Genomic DNA, 12,074 nt, shown 5'->3' on the forward strand with positions numbered 1-12,074 from the left:
GATCATTTAAGAACTTCCTAGTTTTCCATGTTCTGTGATTGTTGCAAATGACATCTGGCTTTCTTTTGCATTAACGTAGCTATCACCTAATAAAGTAATGTGAATTCTCATAATGTAGTTCAGTTGGAAAAGTTGACAGCCTATGTGGAAAATGAATATAGTTCCATCAATGCAGTTAAGAGATTCAAATTATAGGTAATCACTAATATGTATAGAGTAAATCTCAAGAATGGCTATTGTCAACTATGACAAAAACTCAGCATAACAAATCTATAAATGTGCAGCTCATATGCTCTTCAGAAGGGAGGATCATTTGAAGAAGATGGATTTTTCTGGCATTGCTTTCGAAAACTACTTTGCTGCAGAGTGCAACCTAAGTCATGTATAATTTAAATCGAATTAGCAATTTGGAGGAGCAAAACAAATATATATATATATAATCATATAACAATTCCGAAAATCAAATCGAATTAGCAATTTGGAGGAGCAAAACAAATATATATATATATATATATAATCATATAACAATTCCGAAAATCAAATCGAATTAGCAAGGTAATAACATATGTAAAATACCTTTTCATCTTGTAGAACCAATTCAATCGAGAATATAGTGCCTGGATTAAAATGATCCGGTACTTCCCACATACGGACAACACGAACTTTCAACTTCCATTGCATCTTCGAAATTGTTATATCCTTGATGAAATTAATGTGAGTAGCCATCTTTTGCATAAGCCATAAGTTTTCTTGAAATCTTGATAGAAGAAGGAACTTTAGAATTGAAGAACGTGTAGTTGAGGAAGAAATATAAACTCCTCTACGCTTGAGCAGTTGATACCTAGTATGAGCAGTTGATACCCACTATACGATACGTGAGTTAAGCAGTTGAATCCATCGTGCTTTTGAAGAGAAAATATAGGTTAAGTTGAAGGTAAAAAGTAATTACCTAATATTGTGGAGTAAAAGGTTTTAACAAATAAATTGATTTAATAATTTAAAAACCTTAAAAATTGAGATAATTGAAGAGGAGTTTGAACGGTTTAGAACTGCAACATGGGCGGAAGGCCAGTCCTATTTTTGAGGAAGCGGGCTGTTTTTTAAAAATACCATGTTTTTTTCCAAATACAATGATTTAATAATTTAAATAAATTTTAAATTAACAAAACTGCACAGAAGTATTTACGGTTTTCTCATGAATGGTTTGAATTCTACTTCCTAATATTTAGGAGCAATGTCTTAACATGCCATGTGTCATTCTATTGTTCTGTCATTTGGATTCATGAGGTGCTTTTGTCTTTTGTTTTTAATTATAGATAGATTCACGGATTGGCACAAATACAGGGGGGGGGGGGGTGGTTGAAACACAAAAATAAAATGGAGAGGGTCAAGGACAGAGAGCACCAACAGTGAGAGAAGGAGAGAGAGGAATTTCAGTCCAAAGATCGAGCGATCAGAGATAAAAAAAAAATAACAGGGGAATTGGACGAAACAAAGAACAGAGGGGAACGACAAAAATAGGGAGGAGATTAGAAAACCATTGAAACCTTCACTTTCTTCCTCAATTCAATCACTGAATTCATCCATGGATCTTACTATTAAGAAATGTATTTTTCCGCCATAGCAGATCTACCTAAACGAAAGGAATTCGTGTCAGTGAGTTTTCCGGTTCGAGGACCGTCCGACATCTGTAATTCAGGTTCCAATCGTTTGAGGTCTATTTCTCTCTTATTTTGCTGATTTGCTTAATATCGTGCTTTCCTTTGTTTCGCTAATTGTTGCTTCTCTGTCTTATTGATCGTTTGAGTTGTTGTTCTATTGTTCTGTTTGGAGTGTCTCAGTAATACTTGCTTACTCTGTTTCATTCTATTGATCATCATTTTTGTTGTGGTTTTGTTTAATCTGTTCGAGTGGATTTTGATGCCTAAAAGGAGTTTCTGATTCTTTGTTTTGTTGTTTCATTTAGAGATAAATGTTTAAGTCCTCCTAGGTACTATTGTAAAAATAATACTATGATTAAATTAACATAATTAAGTAGATTGGATGGAATTCTGATTGTTTCAGTTGTGGGAACTAGATTTTAAAACATGGAGGAAATTAGGATTAAATAATTTTATTGCTCTTTTATTCTTACTCTCATGAATTTGATCGATAGTAGCATGTTTAGGCCGTCAACACCTGGGTACGCAAACTTTAGAATATTTATTAGTTTGAGGTGAGAGATCGTTTCTTTAGTTAAATTCATCCGGAGAATGCCCTGAAGGATTTGTATATTTTTTATGTGACGACCCATTTACTGTTGCCTCGATTTGCGTGCACATTCCGAGCGCGTAGCCGGAAGCTCAAATATGAAATTCTGTGAAAATTTGCTAAGTTTTGATAATAAAATGAATAAATTTGACTTCGGTCAATATTTTGGGTAAACGAACCCAGACCCGTGATTTGACGGTCCCGGGAGGTCTGTAGGAAAATATGGGACTTGGGAGTATGCCCGGAATCGAATTCCGAGGTCCCAAGCCCGAGAAATGAATTTTTGAGTAAAATTATTTTCTGAAAATATTTAAGAAAAATGAAAATGAAATTTGATTAGAAAATGATGGTATCGGGCCCGTATTTTGGTTCCGGCGCCCGGTACAGGTCTTATATATGGTTTAAGCACTTTCTGTAAAGTTTGGTTGAAAACGGACGTCGTTTGACGTGTTTCGGACTCAAAATGGAAAATTTGATGTTTTATGAAATTTGAAGGAATTCTTGGATTTTAAAGCTTAATTCGCGGTATATGATGTTATTTAGGCGATTTGATCACACGGTTAAGTTCGAAGGATGTTGTTGAGTTAGTGTATATGTTTGGTTAGGAGCCCCAAGGGCTCGAGAGTGTTTTGGAGGTGTCTCAGAGTTATTTCGGAATTGCAGAAAATTACAGAAAAATTGCAGAAATAGTACCCCGTGAACAGTCCCATGAATAGTACCCCATGAACAATACCCCGTGAATAGTAAAACGCGTGAACAGTACCCCGAAAACATTCTGGGCAGAATGTAACATTCTGGCCATGAACCGTATCTCATTTTCCATTTTAGCAAATTGGAGCTCGGGGAGAGGCGATTTTCGGGACATTTTCAGAGAAAACAACAGGGTAAGTGTTCTTAACTTAATTTTGGTTAGATTACCCGAATCTATTACTAGTTTTGGCACTTAATTGGTGATTTTAGTTGGGAAAATCTTGAAAACCCTCTTAGTTTAATTTGAAGATTTGAGGGTCGAGTTGATGTCGGATTTTGGTAAAATTGGTATGGTTGGACTCGTGGTTGGATGAGGTTTCATATTCCGTAATTTTTGTCGGGTTCCGAAATGTGGGCCCCACGGGCGAATTTTAGTGCAATTTCGACTTTTTAATGGAAAATGTAGAATTTCATATGGAATTAATTCCTATAATTTTTATTGACTGAATCAAATTATTTATGACTAGATTTGAGAATTTCGAACCCGAATTCGCGAGGCAAAGGCTTATTGGAATTCTGAATCGGTTGCAAAGCGAGGTAAGTGTTTGGTCTAACCTTAGCTTGAGTGAATAGGAGTTGAGTCTTAATTGCTACTTGCCATTTGTCGAGTACGATGTATAGGAATGGTAACGGGTGTCTATACGTTGGTGTCTAGCATGACCGTGAGTCCTTATATCGCGAATATTCAAATTTTGTTATATCTTCCATGACCAAATGATGACTTCTATATCAGCTTGGAGCTGGACCTCAGCCGAAGCTAATTGGGCTCGGGCGGTCTATTTTTGTGAGGCCAGATGGTCCATGTTCTTTTTCCATTTTTTGGCCTCGGCCTTTACCATATCCACCTTCGCCCGGAGCTGTCTGATCTGGTCAAGCTTCTATTGGACCTTCGGGTTCGAACCATTAGCCACCGTATCTGACTCATCGTCACTAACCTCAAATGCTCTCCTTACCTACTTGACCTACTCAGGATCTGCACTCGCAGCTGGGAACCGGTTTACTAGTTTCGGGCTCAAAGAAGGCCCGCTGGTTCCCGAAGACGGACTCTTCTTTGGTACTGGTAAGTCACCCAACCGATGATGTCTTTCGAGGCGGTAGAGTCTAAACCTTCAAAGACGTTGTGGAAGGGGTCTACCACCCCTTGGGGGCCCTTATTTGAGCTTCTTTTTAACCTCTAGGCATCGTGTATAATGGAGTCGACAATTGAGGGTGACTCAAAGAGATCTATCACTCCAAGTACATCCTTTGGGGAATTATCCTCTACCCGAGGAGCATCAGCCACAGCCTCTTTATCGGCCTCCCTAACTTGGGGTAAATATGCCTCGGCCTTTTCTAGTTCGGAGCCCTCGACCGCTGCCTCCTCATCGCCCCTCTAGTTTGAGGCAGTTCGGTGTTGCCTCGCACGCGGGCCACCAGTTAGGAAGTTTCGTCTTCTTCTTCAGATTCATCCCTCAGCCGGTTGATTAAGTTTGATGGGAGCTGTCCGGCGCTGGTGCTTTCCATGGATTTGCACACCAACCACCTTTTCAGTTTTTTCTTCTTTGAGTTCGGAGAACTCAGAGCCTTTCTCCTACCTCAGAGTAGGGGACTCAACGGGGCTGTCCTCGTCACCAGATGGAGGCCTCATGGTGAAATCCTTGGAAATACCTGTAAAAGAAGAAAGAAATAAGTTAGAACTCAACAGCACAAAGGGGATCCAAGTGTTGCTCACTCAAGAAAGTAATCTCACCGTAAGAACGGGCCTCCCACCGGCCCTTCAAAAGTTTGCGCCATGAGCGCTCGGAACACGCTTTATGTGAGACAGTGTCCTTAACCCATTCCTTGAGTCGAGGAGCCGCATCCGGAACTCGAGCAACAGCTGCATTGACACCAAACATCAATAAGAAAGGAGAAAAAGAGAGTAAAAATAAAATTCTCGGAAAAACGGAACTTTACTTACGTTTTGTGTTCCTCTCCTCGGGGAACAGCTGCCGCGCCTCCTTTTTCCTCGCGGAGTCCAGGTTTCAACATTTTGGGACAACTCATTTTCTTTTGGAAATTGGGTATGGAATTTGAAGAATCACCACCTAGTGGATTTAAGATACGTTAGGGCACCTAAAGAAAATAACTCATAAACCGGTTTGCATTACCAGAGATTGGGTAAGTGCTCGAAATAACCTTGAGGGGAAGGTGTTAGGCACCCCTCGAGGTCCACACTGGTGGGTCCCGACCAAACTCGAATTAGGTGAATTAGTCTTATTGTCAAACAAAGCAATTTAGACAAATAGATATTACATTTAAAACAAGGAATAAAAGGGGTCCTATGATTTTTAGCCTATAGGATCACTTCTATGCAATACTTGGTAATCGTCCCCAAGTTGGGGTGCTACACATAGCATTAGCGCACATGTCATCATATCCTTCACTACCCGATTACCCTCCTCTTAATTATTGTTACCTAAGCACTCTAATAGAATCTAGTATGTGCCTTATGCGTGCATTACCCGTCCCTTGCCTGTGGCCCTGGAGGTGTTTAGGACCTCTAGTTAAGGAAGTTCTAAACTTGCCTATGTTGTTTAAAAAGGAGAAAACTAGGCGACAAACAAAAGTCAGATAGGACTATCACATAAAGATGCAATTAAAGGCTCATATTTACCTCCACAAATAGACAAACAATTGCACGCCTCAAACAAATAGTTTTAAATGATTTAAAAGTTCTATAGTAGAATATCTAGATGAGCACAACATATGCAACAATTTTATTAAGGCGGGGCAGTAAATACCTAATCAATTTGCCTACTGATTTTATTACTTCCTAAATCTAGGCAGTTTCAAGCAGCAAGAGAATAGCAGTTTTAAAACCCAGAACTCAATCAACCTACAAGATTGCCTAAATTATAACTAGACAGGATTTTTTATAAACTGGGTGTCTAAGCTGTAAACCGATCACTGATTTTAGTGGCTGATTTTATCTTAAACCCTGTAGGCATGATTTCTAAGTGCAGAAGCTGATTCAAAAACCTTATAGGCATGGCATCTAAATGCAGAAATGATTTCAATCTTATTGGCATGGATTCTAGAATGCAGAATTGATTTTACAACCTTTAGACATGGTATCTAAATGCAGAATTCTTATTGACATGATATCTAAGTGCAGAAGTGATTTAAAGCTTTATGGGCGTGATTTTGAAAATGCGGAACTAGTTTTGAAACTTTGCAGGCATATATTTAAATGCAAAAAATTAATTTGACAACCTTATAGGCATGGTATCTAAATATAGTAACATGAATCTTGAAAGGAATTCAGAATTATTTTGGTCATATAGGCATGACATCGAAAAGTGGACCAGAACATGTTGAACAAATTAAATCCTATAGGCATGTTATCTTATGCATGCAATCAAAGAATATAATTGAACAAGTGAATACCCTATAGGCAGGATATCTAACATGTAATAGTGAAAACATTTGAAAGAACATTACCTAAAGCAGAATTTATATCCTATTCTCATGCAAACATTAAACTAGGCACAATTTTCCCAATTTACTATTGCCCCATCGTTATTACAAATAGTTATTACAGACCATAAGCAAATAAATAAATTACAAAGAGTATAACTATAGGATGCCTACAGCAGGACCAATACATCCAGATAAATCAGGCCTTCAAACCATATGCTCCAAAGCTCAAATATACACAGTAACCTTTGCCAAAGCACCAAGAACACAAATCTCTAGTGTGTCAGATTTCCTAAGGGTTTCGAGAACCCAGAGCAGTGCTTGCACTAGAGAACAAATGCTCAGAAGCAGTTTTTAAAGGATTAGAAACCAGCCCCAATGTGTCAGAGTTTAGAAGAGTCTCATGGACCCTAAGCAGTGCTCACATTGGGGGTGGCAAGACCCTAGTTAACTAAGAGTAGGAGTTGAAAATAATATATGAAAATAAGAGACAACTTTGTTTTAGAAAAAAATAGTTTGGATTTCAGAAGTGCATAGAAGAAGATTACCAGATTACAAGAACCACTGGCAGCATATATTTAGCAGAAGGAGTTCAACCATGAACTCCAGCAATCACAATAGACAGGATAGAGTAACAGTTAGTTTGAACAAGTTTTCACATGGCTTTAATCTATTAGTTGTTACTAGGTGAACATATAGGCATACATTAATCAGGGAACAACATGATGGGGATCAACTTACTCATCAGACAGTCACACAAGAAGGTAGAAAAAGTTGGGAGTATTGAAATCGTGAATTACTCAGGAGTTTGTTAGGGGTGAACACTTAAAACAGGACAGAAATCATGCTAGTTGAAAAACTAGTAGACATAGGTATAACAGACATGCTGGAAATAAGAAACACATAGGTAGGCATGCTGATTAAGGGTAATAAACATGAAGCATATAGGTCTAGTTACATAGAAGTAGATGTACTGATTGAGATCAATAAGCATAAAGCACATATGTCTAATTGCAGCATATTGAATGATGGTAGAAGTGGAGACATACCAGTTAAGAATAGCAAACAGGAAGTTGAAAAGTATGCAGGATCCAATAGTCTAGCCTTGGCTTTCAACCGGCTAGACAATATAGCAAACACAAGTAACAGAAAGGTTTGAATGAGAGCAAGAGGTTCTGTGTGTGTGTGTGTGTTTCTTTCTGAGTGTTTGTGTAAGTGTCCCTTGAAAATCAGAACAAGAAGGTTTTTATAGCATGTAATAGGGTAGGTCACACAAGGTAATGAATCAATCACATATACATAAGGTATGAAAATCAATTAGCAATCAGTTAGGGATCAATTAAGAGGACAGAATCAAATAAGTGCCATTTAATTTAAGGAAAAATCTCATCCAGAATCAATTCGTAATTAAGAGCCAGGTTAATAAGGAAAGAAACAATTTTCAGAATCTATTAGGAATAAGGACACACAATCAAGCCAATAATATGGATACATAAATAAGGTAAGGACAAGTAAAACTTAAATAACGAAATATGGTTACTAAATTAAAACCCTAATTCAGGTAAGTAAATTAATTAATAGAGTTAAAGTTAATGGGCAAAAGACAACAGGATAAATAGTCAGAGAATCAGAACCCTAGAATATGTCAAAGGCATAGAGATGAAACTCAAAAGAATCGGTCGAAATAGTAAAGAAGAAAATCATAGTTGAAAGTATTTAAATGTCTAAGCATTTTCACAGAAAACCCTAGCGTAAAGAACATAGTTATGAGAATCAGTCGAACAAACAAAGAAATTAGGGTTAAACACTTAAACAATTAGTATTTTTCAGAAACTTAAATAGGTAAAACCCTAGTTTTAGAGAAGACAAAAAAATCGGTTAATAATAAGAAACACAGAAAGTATTTTAAGAGAAATGACAAAATAAACTTAAAACTATCTCAGATCAACAAGGATCTGAACGGATTCGAGCAGCAAGAGACTAGGGTTTTAAAAGAATGACAGAGATGAAGGAAAATCTTGTTTGGAACCAGAGATTCGAGTCATAAACACGAAGATAATAGTACTCACAAATGGAGATGACCGTAGGTAGATTCATAAACAATTTCGAACAAATATGAGTTGGATCTGTTCGAGATTCTTTCATAAAATAACAAAATCGAACAACTAGAAGAGGTAAGAGGCCGGCAAGGACCTGAAATCATAGAGGAACCCTATCACTACCAAAAAATCAGGTTTTAACGATGGACAAATTCTGTAGCTAAACAGAAAACTCCGTCGCTAATCTCATTTAGCGACGGATTAGCAACGGATTATCAAGAAATTCTGCTCGCTACGAGCGTTTTAGCGACGACGTTCGTAGCTAATTTTTTTTAGTGTATGGAACGTGTAAGAATCGAAGGGGTTTGGGGAGATTTTGGGGTGACGACAGCTAGGGTTAAGGATAGTTTCATAGAGAATGGAGAAGAAGAGGGAAACATGGGCGTGCGGGTTTAGACAAATTACTAGGGTTGGGGGAGGGGTCGTTGGATTAAAAAGGAAAGGGGAAACCTGGACCGTTGATCTCAGAGATCAATGGCCACGATTAGAGGAGGTTCTGGGTCGGGTTAGTTAGGGAATTAGGTTGGTGCGGATTGTTTAATTTGAATTGGGCTGGGGGTCCGAATTTAGGCATAATTAAAGGGGCTATTTGTTAAATACCGAATTTATTAATAAAATAATTTTTAAAAATACCTAGTTAAATGATAAAAATAATTTTATGCATGAAGGTGATTAAAATAATTACTTAACATTATAAAAATATAAAAGTCATTTTCTTTATAGATAATGTAGTTATACATATGTATGAGCTATTATTGCAAAATATGCAATTATAGTCTTAAAAAATACAAATGTAACTGTAAAAAATGTAATTATAATATTTGAACACTTATATGAGAATAAATAATGAATTTAGATGATTAAATCATCGTAAAATAATATGAGGGATAATTATTGAATATTTATATAATTAAAAATGCAGAAATAAATCGATTTAAGGTCTTTAAAAATTAAAAAAAAATTGTAAAAATACTTGTGCATGTTTGTAAATGCATATAAAATATTTGAAAAGTATGTATGCATATTTAAAATATATGAGTGAAAAATTGGGTATCAACAACAGCATGTCCTTGGCCGGGATCAGGTCCGAGGTCCTCACTCGGACAAATCGGCCTAGCCAACCTCGGTCTCGATCTTTATCGATGCTCGAGAATAGGGCTTTAGAGGTTCGTCGTGCAAGTTTAATCAGTCCCCCCCCCTCCGAAGAATCAGAGACTATATAGGCGTATTAGATGGCCAACAGTGAATGGGCATTCGTTAATCTTACTCACGAAGAATTGGAGAAGAATAGCTATCCTCCAAAACGAAGGGTGAATCTGACCAAGGCACACCTCGTACCTTTTACAGAATTGAATGATCACCGGGTCCAACGAGCCCAACATATAGGGGTAAGTGTAAACACTTAAGTATCCCTTGACGTAGGTAGTGTTATCTTCTTCCGGCATGGGAACCACCATGCCTTTTCTGGCCCAATTGCAGCCCTTTATGACTGTAGGGAGGGTCTTTTTGGTGATTGAGCAAATATACCTTAATACTTCTCGCCTCGGCTTGAAACGGGTGAAGGTTTTTCAACTTTGAAGTCGGCGGCCATCGAGCATCTGCTAGGAATAAATGTGTCAAGAGGAGGTTCCGCCGTTGGTTCCTCGTCGGCGGGCCGTGATGAAGAAGCAGTTTATTTTTTAGGAACTGTCTTAGAAATCTTCCCATTTTCTTTTCCAATAAAGGATAAAAGATAAAGGAGAGGAAGTGAAAAAGGTACACTTGACGATTTGGAGTGAATACATGCAATAGTTCTTACAAAGAGCTCAAGAAATCAGGGAACAAGTGCTATGAAATGTAAAGATTTTTAAGAACAAGAGTAGAGAAGGTTTGAATGTAAAATTTGAATGGATAAAGAAGGGGGTATTTATAGTTTTCAAAAGACAGTTCAAAACCAGGAGTGACTGACCAGCAACTGACGAGTATTTAATGCCCTTAAGATGTGAGTGACGAGACGTTTCGTTCATTTTGTCGTTTCTCACGCAGAGTATTGGGGCGAAAATCATGGGCTCATATCGTTTCTTGTCGTTTACTCTCCGAAAAATGAGGGGACTATCTGTATATGGTCGAATCGGGCTCGCCTATTACACGACATAGCGAGATTGAAACACGATGGGTTGAAGATCGACCCCCGGGTTCTATCGAACCAAGATACAAGGTCAAAGTGCCCCTGCTTAAGAATATCGAGTCTGTGACCCCGGAATCAACCCTGACCGCAAATGAACTCGAGGAAACATTGCTAAACTAAATAATGGAGGGTGAAATATCCATAACCGGTCGGGTATCACGGCGAAAATGTCACAACCCCCAAATACTAGTCGTAATGGCGCCTATCACATTACTAGGCAAGCCAAACAATCAATGAATCAAAACCATTTTTCCTTTAACAATAAGCGATTTTCTACCATAGGTTTTAAATACCAAATTTCATTATAAACGTTTAAAGCAACAGAAAATATGCGGAAGTCAAATAAACAGGAAACTGCACAGCCCAACAATCGGGTGTCATGAGTTTAGAGCCTCTAAATATACAAATCTGACCATCTAATACATAACAAGTCTAAAATGCAGGGAAAGCAAGGATAAGAGGAAGAAAGCAGGCTGCGGACGCCATGCAGCTACCTTGCAGTCTCCGGCAAACTCTAACAATGCTGAGGACCCTCACTCTACCGCTCGAGCACCTGGATCTGCACACAAGATGCAGGGAGTAACGTGAGTACGCCAACTCAGTAAGTAACTAAAGTAAATAAGGTCTGAAAGCAGTGACGAGCAGTTAAAAATCATATAACTGAAGAAAACAACAGGATAACAGGTCAACTTCGTAGTTTAAAACCAGTTTCGTCGTAAAATCATCAAATTTCAGTTAAAACACTTGAAATCATATACTTAGCAATTTTTTTTCCAACAGAGGCTTATTTTAACAGAAGAGTGAAATCAGTAAAAATATCATAACTGGGCCCCTCGGGGAAGATATCACTCAGAATATGGCCTCTCGGGCAGCCTCTCACTCACTCGTGACTCAACTCTCGTCACTCAATACTCACTCTCAGCACTCAGGCTCATTAATATATCATAGTAATAGAAATCATAGTAACCACTGCAGCGGGCAGCCCGATCCGTAATTTATAGTCGGCTACGCTCGTCGAGGGTGTACAGACACCGGAGGGGCTCCTACAGCCCAAGCGTCATATCGATGTGGCGTGCAGCCTGATCCAATATACATATATCGCTGCGGCGTGCAGCCCGATCCAGTATATATATCGTTGTGGCATGCTGCCCGATCCTATATAAGTATCGCTGCGGCGTGCAACCCGATCCATAATATATACATATAATATCCTCACTATTAGGTTCTCAACCTCTCTCAATCATTAACCGCGCCACCTCTCGGGCACAACAATAAAAATTAGGGAACTCAGCCCAAACAGTCCTCACAATTAGAAGTGGAGTGATAAAACCGATTTTAAACATTTAAACAGGTAAAACATGACTGAGGAT

The 12,074-nt window shown here is 38.2% G+C and overlaps 1 long non-coding RNA gene across 2 annotated transcripts in view; it reads left to right on the plus strand.

The window, feature by feature from the left end:
• Nucleotides 1-1,365: 1,365 nt before the first annotated feature.
• LOC104212302 (uncharacterized) overlaps nucleotides 1,366-12,074 on the plus strand; it is a 43,280-nt gene continuing 32,571 nt past the window's right edge. Inside the window, exons 1-2 of one of the 2 annotated variants that reach the window (XR_011404446.1) lie at nucleotides 1,366-1,715; nucleotides 3,468-3,537. This is a non-coding gene — a long non-coding RNA (uncharacterized lncRNA). The remainder of the gene's footprint in view (nucleotides 1,716-3,467; nucleotides 3,538-12,074) is intronic. The other variant, XR_011404445.1, reaches the window with a different exon arrangement.

Source organism: Nicotiana sylvestris, chromosome 12, assembly GCF_000393655.2.
Source record: "Nicotiana sylvestris chromosome 12, ASM39365v2, whole genome shotgun sequence".
NCBI classification, from domain to species: domain Eukaryota; kingdom Viridiplantae; phylum Streptophyta; class Magnoliopsida; order Solanales; family Solanaceae; genus Nicotiana; species Nicotiana sylvestris.